Below are 13,267 nucleotides of genomic sequence, written 5' to 3' on the forward strand. Positions count from 1 at the left end.
CTCCAAACATAGTTATTTCTCTCTTTTAGTGAGCAGTGGGAAGCCAATCAACTTGATCGTAAGGCCACAACTCTCGAATGTCTAGCTTCGTTGCTCTCGGGCACTTCCCAGCTTGTCGCGGCGACCAATCAATTCATCACTAGAAAAAAAGAGAATTACTCCGTAATTATTTTTTTCTTTTTCTCATCAAGTCTTCAGCCTCTCTCATATGAATGCTCCGTCTATCTTATAAGTTTATAGGGCTCATTTAGAAAAAAACGCACTCACTTGGTGCTGTGCATTCTCTCTCGCATATATCTCGCTATAAGAGAAGGAATCGAAAGCGTGAAGAAGCTTGGCGGGCTAACCTGGCTAACAAAAATTCTGGGACGAAACACATCCATCCCGATTCGCGATCGTCGTGAGACTCTCAGAGTGCCATTTCATGAGCGGAAATTTACAGCGGAATAGAACAGCGCGACCAATCACAACTCTACAATCATTAGTGTCATTACTCTGCTTTCTTTTTTGCGATTGTGATTGGACTCGCTATTTTATTCCGTGGAAGAGCTAACATGGTGTGCTTCTTTGCAAGCATCTTTGTTTAAATCTCTGCCCGTCTCTGTCTATGAATGTCGCATCAGGGGAAAAGCCTGCCTATGAAACGCTAAACAAGGAGAATACATAAAGTTCTCTTTCTATAGAAAGAGAAACATAAAATATGTTAAACAAGGAAAGATTCAATACTAATTTCACGACGCGAAACAGGCCGGTATTCATAATCGATTCTTGTATTTAAGAAGTACAGTTGTCTTAAGTACAATCTTAAGATGTCATAAGTTGAGGACTATGAATATTAGCATTTTAAAACATTATTTAAGACAGTTTTAAAATAAAAACTATGAATATCGCCTGTTTAGCATTTCACAGTTGGTAGCCTTCCCCTGACGCGACATTGATAAACAGAGATTTAAAGAGAGATGCTTGCAAACTGTTATCCTTTCCACTATGGCACCTTTACAGATAACATATACGAGATTCTTCGATCTGATTCTTATAGAGTGACTGCAGAAGATAGAGAATGCGTCATAGAAGCAATCAGTTGTTCTGCGTTATTCCGAATAGCGCCAATTAGTTGTTTCAACACGCATTCTCTATTCCGCAGCTCTTTTCCGTGATTTCATCCTAAGCTGTTACATTTCAATTCCTCAGTCTCTCTTTCCTTCTTCTTTCTTTCTTAGAGGTACAATTTGCAGCAGGAACAGTATAAGTATATACAGTGTAGATACTGAACTTCGGCACCTTTGATGTATTGGGTCCCAAATCACATGATTCATGTTGCGGATTGGAAAGGCACTTATAAATTTGAGTTCTTATAAAGTTACAGAATAATTTTTCTAAAAAAAATACATAATTCGATCGTGTTATGAAAATTATTTATAGCGAGTATATTATTAAATCAGAATTATATAATAACATAATGTTAACGAACTCATTATATAAAGATATATTTACATTAATAATAATAATAATATTGAATAGTAATAAGTAAATTAAAAATAATAATTGATTAAATACTATATGAAAATTGTAATTGAATAATTATGTATGGAAAAATAAAATATTGCATGAAAATTGTAATTAAATGTGAAGTTGCAATAATTTAATAATATATACGTACACAAATGTATACTATATTATGAGAATACTTTATCCTATACAAATATAACAGTTTACACAATATAGCGTCTCCGAAAAAATTTGATTTAATTTTTTTAGTAAAATTTAATTTTATTAACCTTTTGCCCTACTTTTCTCTTATAAATTAAAAAAAAATTAAGCTTTGTACGAATGACGTACCACGGCTCTCACTCGTAATATTCATGTTTGACTCGATTTTCTTATACGAGTTTCATACAATATTTTAGGTAAAAGGATTAATTATATTTATGAGAAGGAGATCCAGCTAACTTAATATGCAATTTCAACTTATTGAAGGCAGTCATATTCCTGGTTGGAAATTGACGCATGACACTAAAAATTGGAGATCACATAAAATTTCAGTGTCCATACAAGAGGTTTGTTCGCGTCGCATACTCCAAATTAATTCAGAGAGCACTCTAGTGGGTCATAGATAAGTGGTTGGATTAATGCATTCATGCGCTCCAATGTTCAGTGACACGAACGATTTAGGACAAGTGAACATGTCACTTAAGAACTGACTAATCACAGTCGAGTATTCGATAATAAGAAAGGAAGATGATTGGTCAATTTTTATAAATTACGGCATACGGTATACGTTTATAACCAATAGAAACACTTCCTTATGATCTAACATTTTTTTATGTACCATGAATTTTAGCGAGAAGCACACTGTTGCATAAGTTCGAATCTACAGATGTTTTAAGCCTTAAGCCATAAGAAATTGATCAACTACAATTGAACGTGGAGAATAAGGCCGATATTCATAGTCAGATCTTATATTCAAGACCGTCTTAAATACGATTTAAGAAATCATGAACCAATCAGAAGGCTGCATTAGCGTCTTAAGACATTACTTTAGACGGTTTGAAATAAGATTCGACTATGAATACTGGCCTAAGTGATTGCGATTCGTTCATTCCTTTTGACTTAAGGCACTTAAAATCTATTGTAAATTTTGGATTGCATAACATATAAGGCATAAGAAAATGAACCAATCAAAGTTCTTTATTTCCTTCCTTTCTGTGAAATCAAGGATTCTAATTTTCTTATGCATCATATTTTACGCGTTATGCAAGAGTCTGCGCTCCCCGTTATAGAATACACAACTTATACAGACGCATAAACGTATGCATGTAGAAAATGATCCAATCACATTTTGTGCAACTTTAAAGAAAAATGAGATTGGATAATTTTCTTTATGCGGCTATGCAAGTTATGTGGACCAAGGGCCACCACATACAAAAGCATTGTTCGTTCTCTCGGAAATAGTATTGTCAGATGCAAGGGAATTTCCCGAAAGGGAGAATTACAAGAAAAAAAATGAAAAAGGGAAAAACGAATTTTTTGTAAAAATAAATTAAAATTTAGGAATTTTTCACAGTAAATTTTGTTTTATGTTCGGTTTTCGGTCGGTAATTTGGTGGTCGGTCGTGGGTCTGACCACGATGATCAAACAGTATGATATGTGGACAATAAGGCTGCGTTCGGAAACATTACCCGAATGCCTTCGCGTATCGTTTTATCCTGTTATTTACTCAATATTAAATAAGGATAAAACAATACACTGGTGCATCCAAGTGATGTTTCCGAATGTAGTCTAGCATCCTAGCGCTTCGAAACGGCTACGCACATGTTTAATCTTACTAGACTGATTTTTGAGATTTAAATTTGTACTACAAATATGTATTTGTTTAGGTTAAGATAAGTTATGTACGGAACAGCAATTTATGTTAATTATTAGTCTTACTAGTCTGATCTCTAATACGAATTTTATAATAGAAGTCAATAATAGTGTCTTTAGTAAAAAATTGACCAACCAGAGTTGATTATACTTCTCATATTTAACTGTGATTGGTCTTTTTTCTATGATTTAAGGCGACCGCTATGACTTTTATTGTAGATTCTATATTAGATTTATATTAAAATCATTATTTCTTTAAAACTTTTCTAATATTGCGCAATAAAAATATATTATTAATCAATTTATAGTACTTATTATTATATATTTTCCTTTATATTACTACGTTTATACAGCATTAGTAAAACCGTTTTATAAAACTGACCAATCACAGTCGTTCCATTCTTCCGAGCCCCAAGGAACAGCTATGATTGGCCAGTTTCATAAAATAGTTTTATCAATGCTGTGTAACAAAAATCTATTATTATATATACTGTTTCATATTTATTATAATTCCAAATTGTGATACATAAATAAAAAAATAATTTATGATTTTATTTTAATAAAATTTATAAAAAAACAAAAATTTTGTGAATTTAAGAGAAATAGATGAAATTAGCGGAAAATTTGGAAAAATAGCAATTTTGAGAAAAACAAAAATAGGGAAAACTAGGGAGATTATTATATGCTAACAGGGAAATTACTCACTGATATCTGACAATATTGCTCGGGAGCTACTCGAGATCACTCCAAACCCAGCATCCCAGCATACTTGAAATGTAGGATTCACACTATGTACATACTGTGCAAATGGATAAACCCTTAATGTATTACGTATTCTCCACTTGGAATGAACGACAATGTGATGTGAGCGCGCGCGAGCTTTATTTTGACAAAAATAAAGGTGATTGAGAATTGAAAAGAAATCAAGAAGAATATCTCAAGAATTTATCTCAATAGTGGCCAACTTCTATGATTAATATATTGTATTAACGGCAGGTTCGCATTTTTTTCTTTCAGATTCTTTCATTTCGTGCAAAATCGCGTCGAATGAACATAATTTCATCGAAATGAAACGAAGGTGAGAAGTGTGTTCTGAATAATCATCAAAGAAAAAATATATTGTCCAGCGTCAAAGGTTGGGATTTGGGATTGATGCAAGTTTATACTCGTGGTGAGTAATTTATCATCTCGTCTGAAGCGCATGTGATAGTTGATTTATTTTTTTTTATTTTTCGACGCGAGTATTTTTCGCGGTTGTACTTTTTTTTCGTTTCACGATTATGAATTTTATGATCTGCAAGAATGTTCTCGCTCTCGACGCATTATCTCGCTGTCATCGCATTGCATATAGGTTAAGAAAAGAAAAGAGCACGCTTAAAAATGATCAAAATATTAATTTGTTAAATTCAAATTTTTAAAGAAAAATTAATTTATATTATTTCTTATGCATTTCAAGTTATATATTCAATTTTGGACATGTCTAACCTAATTTCTAAAAAAATGAGATTGAAGTTGAATATATAGGCATTCGGTTTAGGTTTACGCACTGTAAGTTCCATTTTATCTTTATCACTCATTACATATGATTACATGTGGAAAGAAAATAAAGAAAGCACTTATAGCACGTGAGTACTCAAAATCGAAAAGCAGCTACTATCCTCATGTTTCCATTCCTCTGGAATGGAAACTTAGAAGCAAACAAAGTTGTTTAATATATAGTACAGTTATTAAATTCTATTATATTTTTAGTTCCTTGATGTCTACAAAAATATACATAGAAGCTAGAATAGTAATGTTACAATTACAATTAATTTAATAATTTAATAATAATAATGTGCAATAAGCATCTTATTATTACAAAGAATTTATTGCGAACAATATTAGCTATCTAACTATGCTTGCTAATACACCAATATCCTAATTCTATAATTCTTACTGACAATTCATCAGTATCATTACATTGACATCGTGCAGTTTTTTTTGTCATATACAAGGTGTTCCACCTTTACTGCATATCCTCTTAAAATTATTCTTGAGATAATAGATAGCATCTTTACATTTATCACGCTGTCATGTCTGAACATATTGTTCTATCTATATCTATATATATATATATATTTAGTGAATTCTTCAATGTCTCACACTCTTCAATGTCTTAGCGCTGAAACACTACTGTGTCTCCAGATTGCTATTAATTTAAAAATTATTGCAGCCTTGACATTTTTATATTAAGATTTTCGTTTCTAAATTATTTTGTCTCAAGAGGAAATGCATTTGTTTGTGTCATGTGTTGCATCTATTACTATATAAGTATGAATTAAACTGTAAGTGAATGTGACATGGCAAATAGCGCACTGGTCATGCCAAAAGTTCTGGGTTCGATCCTGATAGAAATCAAAATACTTATGCTGCTCTCGGTGTCTCATGTCGGGAAGGACCCGCAGAGTATCTTTGCCCACAGAAACATTTCTCTACAGAAAAATCCGCCGTTCGGAACCGGCATTAAAACTATAGGTTCCGTTATATTTGTGGCAATTGACGTACAAGCATATGTGTATAATACACGCCAGAAGCCTGATATAAGAGAAAGAAGAAGAAGAAGAAAAAGAAGAAATTAAACCCTATAATAAAATTTATTAAAAAAATCAAATATCGATAAAAACGGTAAATAAATATAAATACTATAAAAATGTGAAAATTAATCTGTAAGGAGTATTACAGTAAATAAAATAAAAATAAATGGACAAAAATAATTTTTTGAATTTATTTTATCTTTCGAAATTCGATTTTCTATAACCTTTTATATTTTGATATTGATATTTCGATACATCAGTGTCAAGCTTTCCATTCTCAAACATTGATTTGAAATAGCTAATGATAAAAATCATTGCAAAAAAAATAATTGTGAGACCAAATAGCATTAAAATTTTTGTCAACTCTTTTGTAAAATTACATTTTTTGGACTTTACGTTTGCTTATCTTGGAAAATTGGACCAATTTTTATAATTTATGATTACGATTAAGATTTAATTTTTGGTTTAGAAGATTTATAATTTTATCAAATTTTATATGACCAATCAAAGAAAACCGATTTTTTAAACCATAATTGAATTTCAGAAGGAGCTTATTAGAAAAAAGCATCACTGATAATAATTGAGGAGATGGAATAAAGGCACAATTCTACTTAGGACTTTTTCCGGCAATTATTTGTAATATTTTTTCATGTAATATTGATCGTAATACAGAAGTATAGTAACATGTAACTTCTTAAAGACATTATATATAAATTCATTTAATATTGTGTATAATAAAAAAGTAACAAGTTATTTTATTTAATTTGTATTAATATCAAGATTTTGTAATTAGATTCTGTATTCCATCTCCTCAATTAGATCCATTAAAAAAGACATTAAAAATGTAAAAAAAAGACGTCAAATATATTTTGCAAAAAAAAGCCAAAAATAAAAAAAATGAAATCAAAATAATATTTCAAGTATCTTTATTTTAAAAATCCCATAGAATATAGTTCTCCGAGTAACATCTTGAAGACATCCTTATAATATAGACATCTTTGAGATTGTTATATGCGATAATTTCTCACAATTATAATAGACTTTACAAAGCATGAATTTAAAGTGTATAAAGTATAACAATACATTAAAATAAGAAAATGAAATGCAATAGATAGTGTAATAAGAGGTATACAGTAATTGAAAAGGGATTTTCACATCGATAATAAGTAGAAAATTGTAAAGACAAAAAAATAAAAAATGAGCAATATCTCCAGCAGCAGCATTTGATGCATCTTTCATTTTTTTTGTTCATATTTCGATTCATGCAAATAATTCAATGAATCTTTTATTACAATTATAAATTATTTTTCGCAAATTAAAGAAATTTAATATACATTGGCAAAAAAAAACGAGTCATTAAATTTTAGCATAAATTTTTAATATTTTTAAATAGTGATAACTCAATGAAAAATTATCGTATGTGAATCACAGCTCAAATTAAAGCTTGAATATTCTCTTTGACGATCATTGCGATCAAATTTGAGTTACACAAAATGTAATACAAGATGGCGGACATTGAAGGCGAACAAAAATAGTTAAAACAATTTTTTTTTAAACTGTTGTGCTATTCAGGGGAATCGGCTGCAGCGGTGTGTTAAGCTACGATTAGTCGAACAATTAATCACGTAACTAATTACGCATTCGAGCAATTAAGAAATTAAAATACGTTCAAGCATCGATAATTAGGTCAGCACAGTTATGTATCCAACAACCCGATTAATGTGAAAAAATGACTAAATTTCGAGTTCAAGGTTTGATTTTAGCAAAGTCCTAAGCGTGTTCAAATTGTGTCATTTTTTTCACATAACATAAATCGAGCTATATTCCTTAAGATGTATATATAGATTAAATGAACTATTTTTATTATTGCATCGTGTTCAGCGATTAAAAAAACATATAGTACTACATTTAAAATCCGGATTAAATCATTTTTTGCATCAAATTAAATACCAGGTGTATAAGCTTAAATCCGTTGTTTTTTAGTCAAAAAAACACATTTTTTTTTTCCTAGGAAGCAAAAACAAATTTATTCAAAGTACTTGCCCTCGCTAATTGTATATTTTCCCATCTTTCGGGCAATTTGTGTATACCACGCCAAAAAAATTCCTCATCTTTCGAGGCAAACCACTCATCAAATCATTTTCGGACGTCTTCGTAAGAAGAAGACATTGAAGTGTCGCTCAGCGAGCGCGTGGCCCATCGACGAAAACAGGTGATAATCAGAAGGTGCTAGGTCTGGTGAGTAAGAGGGATGGGGTAGCACTTCCCAATTGAGTGTCTCCAAGTAGTTTTGGACCATTGTTGACGTGTGCGATGGTGCATTGTGGAGGAAAATCAGCTTGTCATGTCTTTTCCGATAATGCGGCCTTTTTTCACGCAGAGCATGGTGCAATTTGATCAGTTGTTACGGATCAGGTGGTAGCGGTGAGCATTAACAGTTTCACCAGGTTTTAACAGCTCGTAGTAAATGACACCCTCCTGATCCCAAACGCACAGCATCGTCTTCCGTCCAAAGCGATTTGGTCTTGAGGAAGATGTTAATGGTTGGGCGGGATCAACCCAAAATTTCTTGCGTTTAGGATTCTGAAAATAGATCCACTTTTCATCGCCTGTCACAATCCGATGCAGGAACGACTTTCTTTTTTGGCAAACAGAATTTGTGTTTTGGCGTCGCTCCATCTGCCTATCGTTCAGTTCATGCGGCACCCATTTTCCGATTTTTTGAACCCCTTTCCCATGGCAAGTAACCGCATGGAAATGGCTGCTTGAGAAACACTCAATTGCTCGGCAAGCATTTTTTGTGATTGGGTATCGTCCTCGTCCAAAAGAGCCTTCAATTGACAGTCCTCAACCTTCCTGGGCCGATTTTCACGCTTCTTGTCGCTCAAGTCAAAATTGTCGTCATTGAACCGGCGAAACCAATCTCTGCACATTGTTTCCGATAAAGCATTGTCGCCATAAGCCTCCACAAGCATTCGATGCGAATCGGTAGCCGATTTCTTCAAATTGAAACAGAAAAGCAAAGCTTCCCGTATATGTTTTTTTTTAAGCAAAAAACTAGACATGATTACGAAATAAAAAAATGTATGTTGTTGTATGAAATTGCTGATGATGTGCACTGATTAATGTTGACAGATGTCAAACACATAAAAAAAAGTGTGTTGTGTGCCCATGGTAGCTTTGTACGCTCACTAATGCCACCTATGAGCAAACAGCGGATTTAAGCTTATACACCTGGTATGTATTAAGGAAAATCGAAACTTTGATTTAAAAATTGTTCACTAGATCCCTAAATCTTATTGTAATATTTTTTGAAAATTTAAAGGTGTTCTTTTGGTATGAAATGGAAGCTTTTAAACCAAGTGGCCGATTAAAAAAAAAATTTTTTTTCCTTGGCTGTCTGATATATACCATATATGGGACGTTCCATGTCAATCAGATCATCTGCGTGTCCAAAAATCAGGGCAATGGAAATAAACCAACGTTCAAGATCTCAAATCATTCGTATGTAAATATATTTTCGAAAAAAATATGCCATTTTGAGAGATCAAACATAGATACAATATGACAAGAAGCAATGAACATCGCATGCAAAAGTAATATTTTCTTATTTAAATTACTGTACTAATTACTGTCCTCAATTGGCTTGAAAATGATTACTTTTAGGTTTTTCGGGGTTGCTGATTACGAATATGCTGTCAAAATTTCGAAATTTAAAATACAATAGTAGATTCAATATGGTGATCAGTGTACGAAAGCTTGAGCCCTATACTCTTAGACTAACTTCTTTTAATTCCCAAGCTTTCTAATCCCGAGCGTGAAGGGATAAACTTTTAAGTTAGTCTTAGAATATAAAATATTTCATCACTAGTTTTCAACAGGTAGTGATTGATTTTTAAATGCACATTCGAAAAAGTGGTTTGCGATAGTACGAGTACATCAATCACCACCTTCTGACAATTATAAGATCTCGAATTATAAGACTTGAATGTTACAATACCGCTGTATTAGCATTACGCAAAATGCCTGAGGTCATTAGAGATTGTACCTCTTATTTCAATTTTGCACTAAAAATTCATTTTTACGTAAAAATGAAAATAAAAGGAACAATCTTCAATGATCTTGATCTCGACAAATATTATTCAGGACATGATTCTGAATAACATTCAAAAGGTTTTAGCCGTCGATCAGGCACCTTGCGTAATGCTAAATGCTAATGTCGGTACTGTGACATCCGAGCCTTATAATTTGAGAAGTACTTAATGAAAAAATATTTTATTATAGTATTTTGGAAATAAGGTAAGCTACAAGAATATGTAAAATGAAAAATGAGGATTTGTATTTAAGAAATTGAAGGTCTTCACATGATTTTTAAATAACTATCCAAAGTCAGATCATGGTACCATCTTATTGTATGTCCCTTTCTAAACTATACGTACTTTTCTAAAACATTTTTTTTTTTTTAAGATCAAAAATAAAATTATTTGTGATGGGACATTAAACTGAGACACCCTGTACATAAAAAAAAGTATCGCCTTGTCCGTCCTTAGAAATAGGTAAATATTTAAAAGAGTGTAACTTCGTCAAAAATGATCATAACGAGGTTTTTAAAAAAGCATTTTAAAACTTGAAATATCTTTCAAGATCGGTAATTGATATTTTGATCAGATTGATTTTTTACGGAGCTATACGAACAGAAATATGAGTATTCGTCAAATCTGAAAATTTTGTAAAAACTTTTGAAATAAAAATTGCACACGAATACAGTTTACAGGAGGAAAGAGAGAATCTTTAATTTACTTTTTTATGGAACGTTGTACAACTTTTTTTCAACGAGTTATTTAACATTGAAGCAAAAATGATCTCTTTTACTTCAATGTTAAATAACTCGGTGTAAAAAAAATTTTTATTTTAGTACATTGAGCCCTACACGTTGGACGCCAAATTTGTGACCGCACTCACGAGCGTAGTGCAACTTCGTCGTGCGTTCGCGGTTATGGTTTTGTACTGCTTTTACTAATAATCACAATTTTATACTTAGAGTCGACAATATATCAATTCAAATAATCTCAAATTCAAATAATCTGATTCCAACTGCTCTTAATTCTCAATTAAGATAATTGGGCTAGGCACAAGAGAGCGTGCCACTCTTTCATAGAATTAAAAAGAAGATTCTACTTAAAATATAAAGATTTTTACAGAATCGCAGACGCGAACGGCTCTGATAACTAACTGTTCAGCTACGGTAATGGTAAAGGAGGTGGTTTCGAGAATGAAGGATGTCTTGGAGAACAGGATAATACAGCAATAAAATATGCGGAATTCGTAACAATAAATGATAACACATATATTCTCTCACTGGTTTACAATCTGTATTCGCTGGCTGATAAATTAACGATCATGCGTTAAAAGGGACATTATTGTTCCTCCAAATGACGTTCTCGGCACGCGATATTAAATATAAGGATTTTCTTTCGACGGTACGAGCTTCAAATCTTAGAATAATTCTACGAGCAGTAGATGTCGTAATTAAGGGAATTAATCGCGAAACAAAAATCACGGAGATGATCGGCTTTGTATAAATTATACGTTATTATTAGGCGTTTAACGCGTCGACGAATCCGATCACGAGAATAACGAGAACTGTTATGACGAAAAATTGCGAGATTCTGGAACATGCGAGAATATTATCTGAAATCTCCACATTAAGACGCGATACAAAAATATGACGCAACAATATGATATCAAATGACCTGGCTGTGCCGCGTCGAATAAATAGTTGACTCGAAGTTAATAACGGGATTAATATAATGTCGGGATAGCATGATCACGCGCTGCGTACTCGCTAAGGCGACGCAGTTACAAAATGCTAGACTTAACGAAAAAAGTTAAATAATCTAATATACGGATACGTGCGGATACGTGCGATCCCTCCGATCTAGAAATCTGCGGCTTTACAATACGTTACATTACGTTCGTCTCATCATGAAATCCTCTTAGTTCGGTTTCTACACACGATCTCAACAATATCGACAGTGGGATGTCCTCTCGTATGCACGTGTTCTCTTGCGCCAAAACTCACCAATCACAGCACAAATGCCGGACCCAAGCGAGGTCCTTTTGGGAATACGCTGGCACCGCAGGTGCTGCCCACGTGATAAACCTTGGTTGCTTGTGAGTTCCACGAGCCCTCGCGATTGGAACGGATTGTTATAGCATTGCGCACTCTATATCCTTGCGTGATATGACTTTTGGCTGGCATCCTTTTCAGCTGTTAGCAAGACTCCTCTCTGCACTATATGAGCGAAATGCCTCTAGGATTTGATGGCTCCTCCTTTGGACGATTTCCGCTTCCAAGTTGGATGCCTTCTCCCAATAGAAGTTCCTTTGCGGCATCGACAGCGAGATCTCTCACTCGTTCTATGGTAGAAAGTGGATCCATCTCCTCATGCCGCTCGAGTCCTTCCTTTTTAATAATTGCCTGGAAAGAATTTAGCAACAGGAATTCACAAGTTCACAAACAGAACGTTATTTTGAAAAAGCTAAAACGATGTCACCTGCGTGCTATTTCTCCCTGGAGTGACCTCGTGCTTCCGATGTGTGTCTTCTTCCTTGCCGTCAGTTGAGATGATGAGAAGCCTCATATAATAAACTATATTTCGAAACCGCTGATAATAAAATCCTAAGCAAAAAGAAACATTTCCCGAAATATAACAATAGAAATCGCTCGAAAATCACAATAAGCGCCATCCTCCACATCGGGAGGACATAGGACGAAAATGTCGCACTATTTCGATCAAGTCGACTGATTTTGTAATGGACGAAAAAATGCACGTCACAATATACAGGGTGTTCCAGAATAACCGCCAAATATTTTGTGTACAGATAAAGCGAACTAAACTGAGTCGAAAAGTCCTCTATCATTTTGCAATAATTAACAAGATATTAAGGGGATTCTAAAGCCATCTGTATTAAATCATATAATTTTTGTATAACAAATACTTTTTCTCTTTCAGATTTGAAAATTCTTGTCCAAGATTAAAGTATATACATAAATACGTGTTTGTGAAGTGAAATTTATGCCGAGAATGACCAAAAATTTCGAAATTGATATATTCTTTATCATTTCTTAGTATAAACATGGCGTCTCAAACTGTCAAATCATGACAACATTTGTTTGATACGAAAGTTTGCACCTGTATTTACGAAATAGTAAACAGTAATATCGAGTACTATCGAGTAAAAAATTATTGAAAATTAATATTCGGCGATTTTTAGTAATTAATATCTGTGTAATTAATATATGTGTGTGTATATATATATATATATA

General features: G+C 33.0%; 1 protein-coding gene across 2 annotated transcripts in view; it reads left to right on the plus strand.

Annotated features, from left to right (window-relative positions):
• Window positions 1-4,178: 4,178 nt before the first annotated feature.
• LOC108693588 (3'-5' ssDNA/RNA exonuclease TatD) overlaps window positions 4,179-13,267 on the plus strand; it is a 10,920-nt gene continuing 1,831 nt past the window's right edge. Inside the window, exons 1-2 of one of the 2 annotated variants that reach the window (XM_018202619.1) lie at window positions 4,179-4,265; window positions 4,382-4,535. The gene's annotated coding sequence lies outside the window, so the exon portion shown is untranslated. Of the gene's footprint in view, window positions 4,266-4,381; window positions 4,536-9,413; window positions 9,442-13,267 lie in introns of those variants that run through there. The other variant, XM_018202620.1, reaches the window with a different exon arrangement.

The sequence above is a fragment of the Atta colombica genome, unplaced genomic scaffold (genome assembly GCF_001594045.1).
Source record: "Atta colombica isolate Treedump-2 unplaced genomic scaffold, Acol1.0 scaffold93, whole genome shotgun sequence".
NCBI classification, from domain to species: domain Eukaryota; kingdom Metazoa; phylum Arthropoda; class Insecta; order Hymenoptera; family Formicidae; genus Atta; species Atta colombica.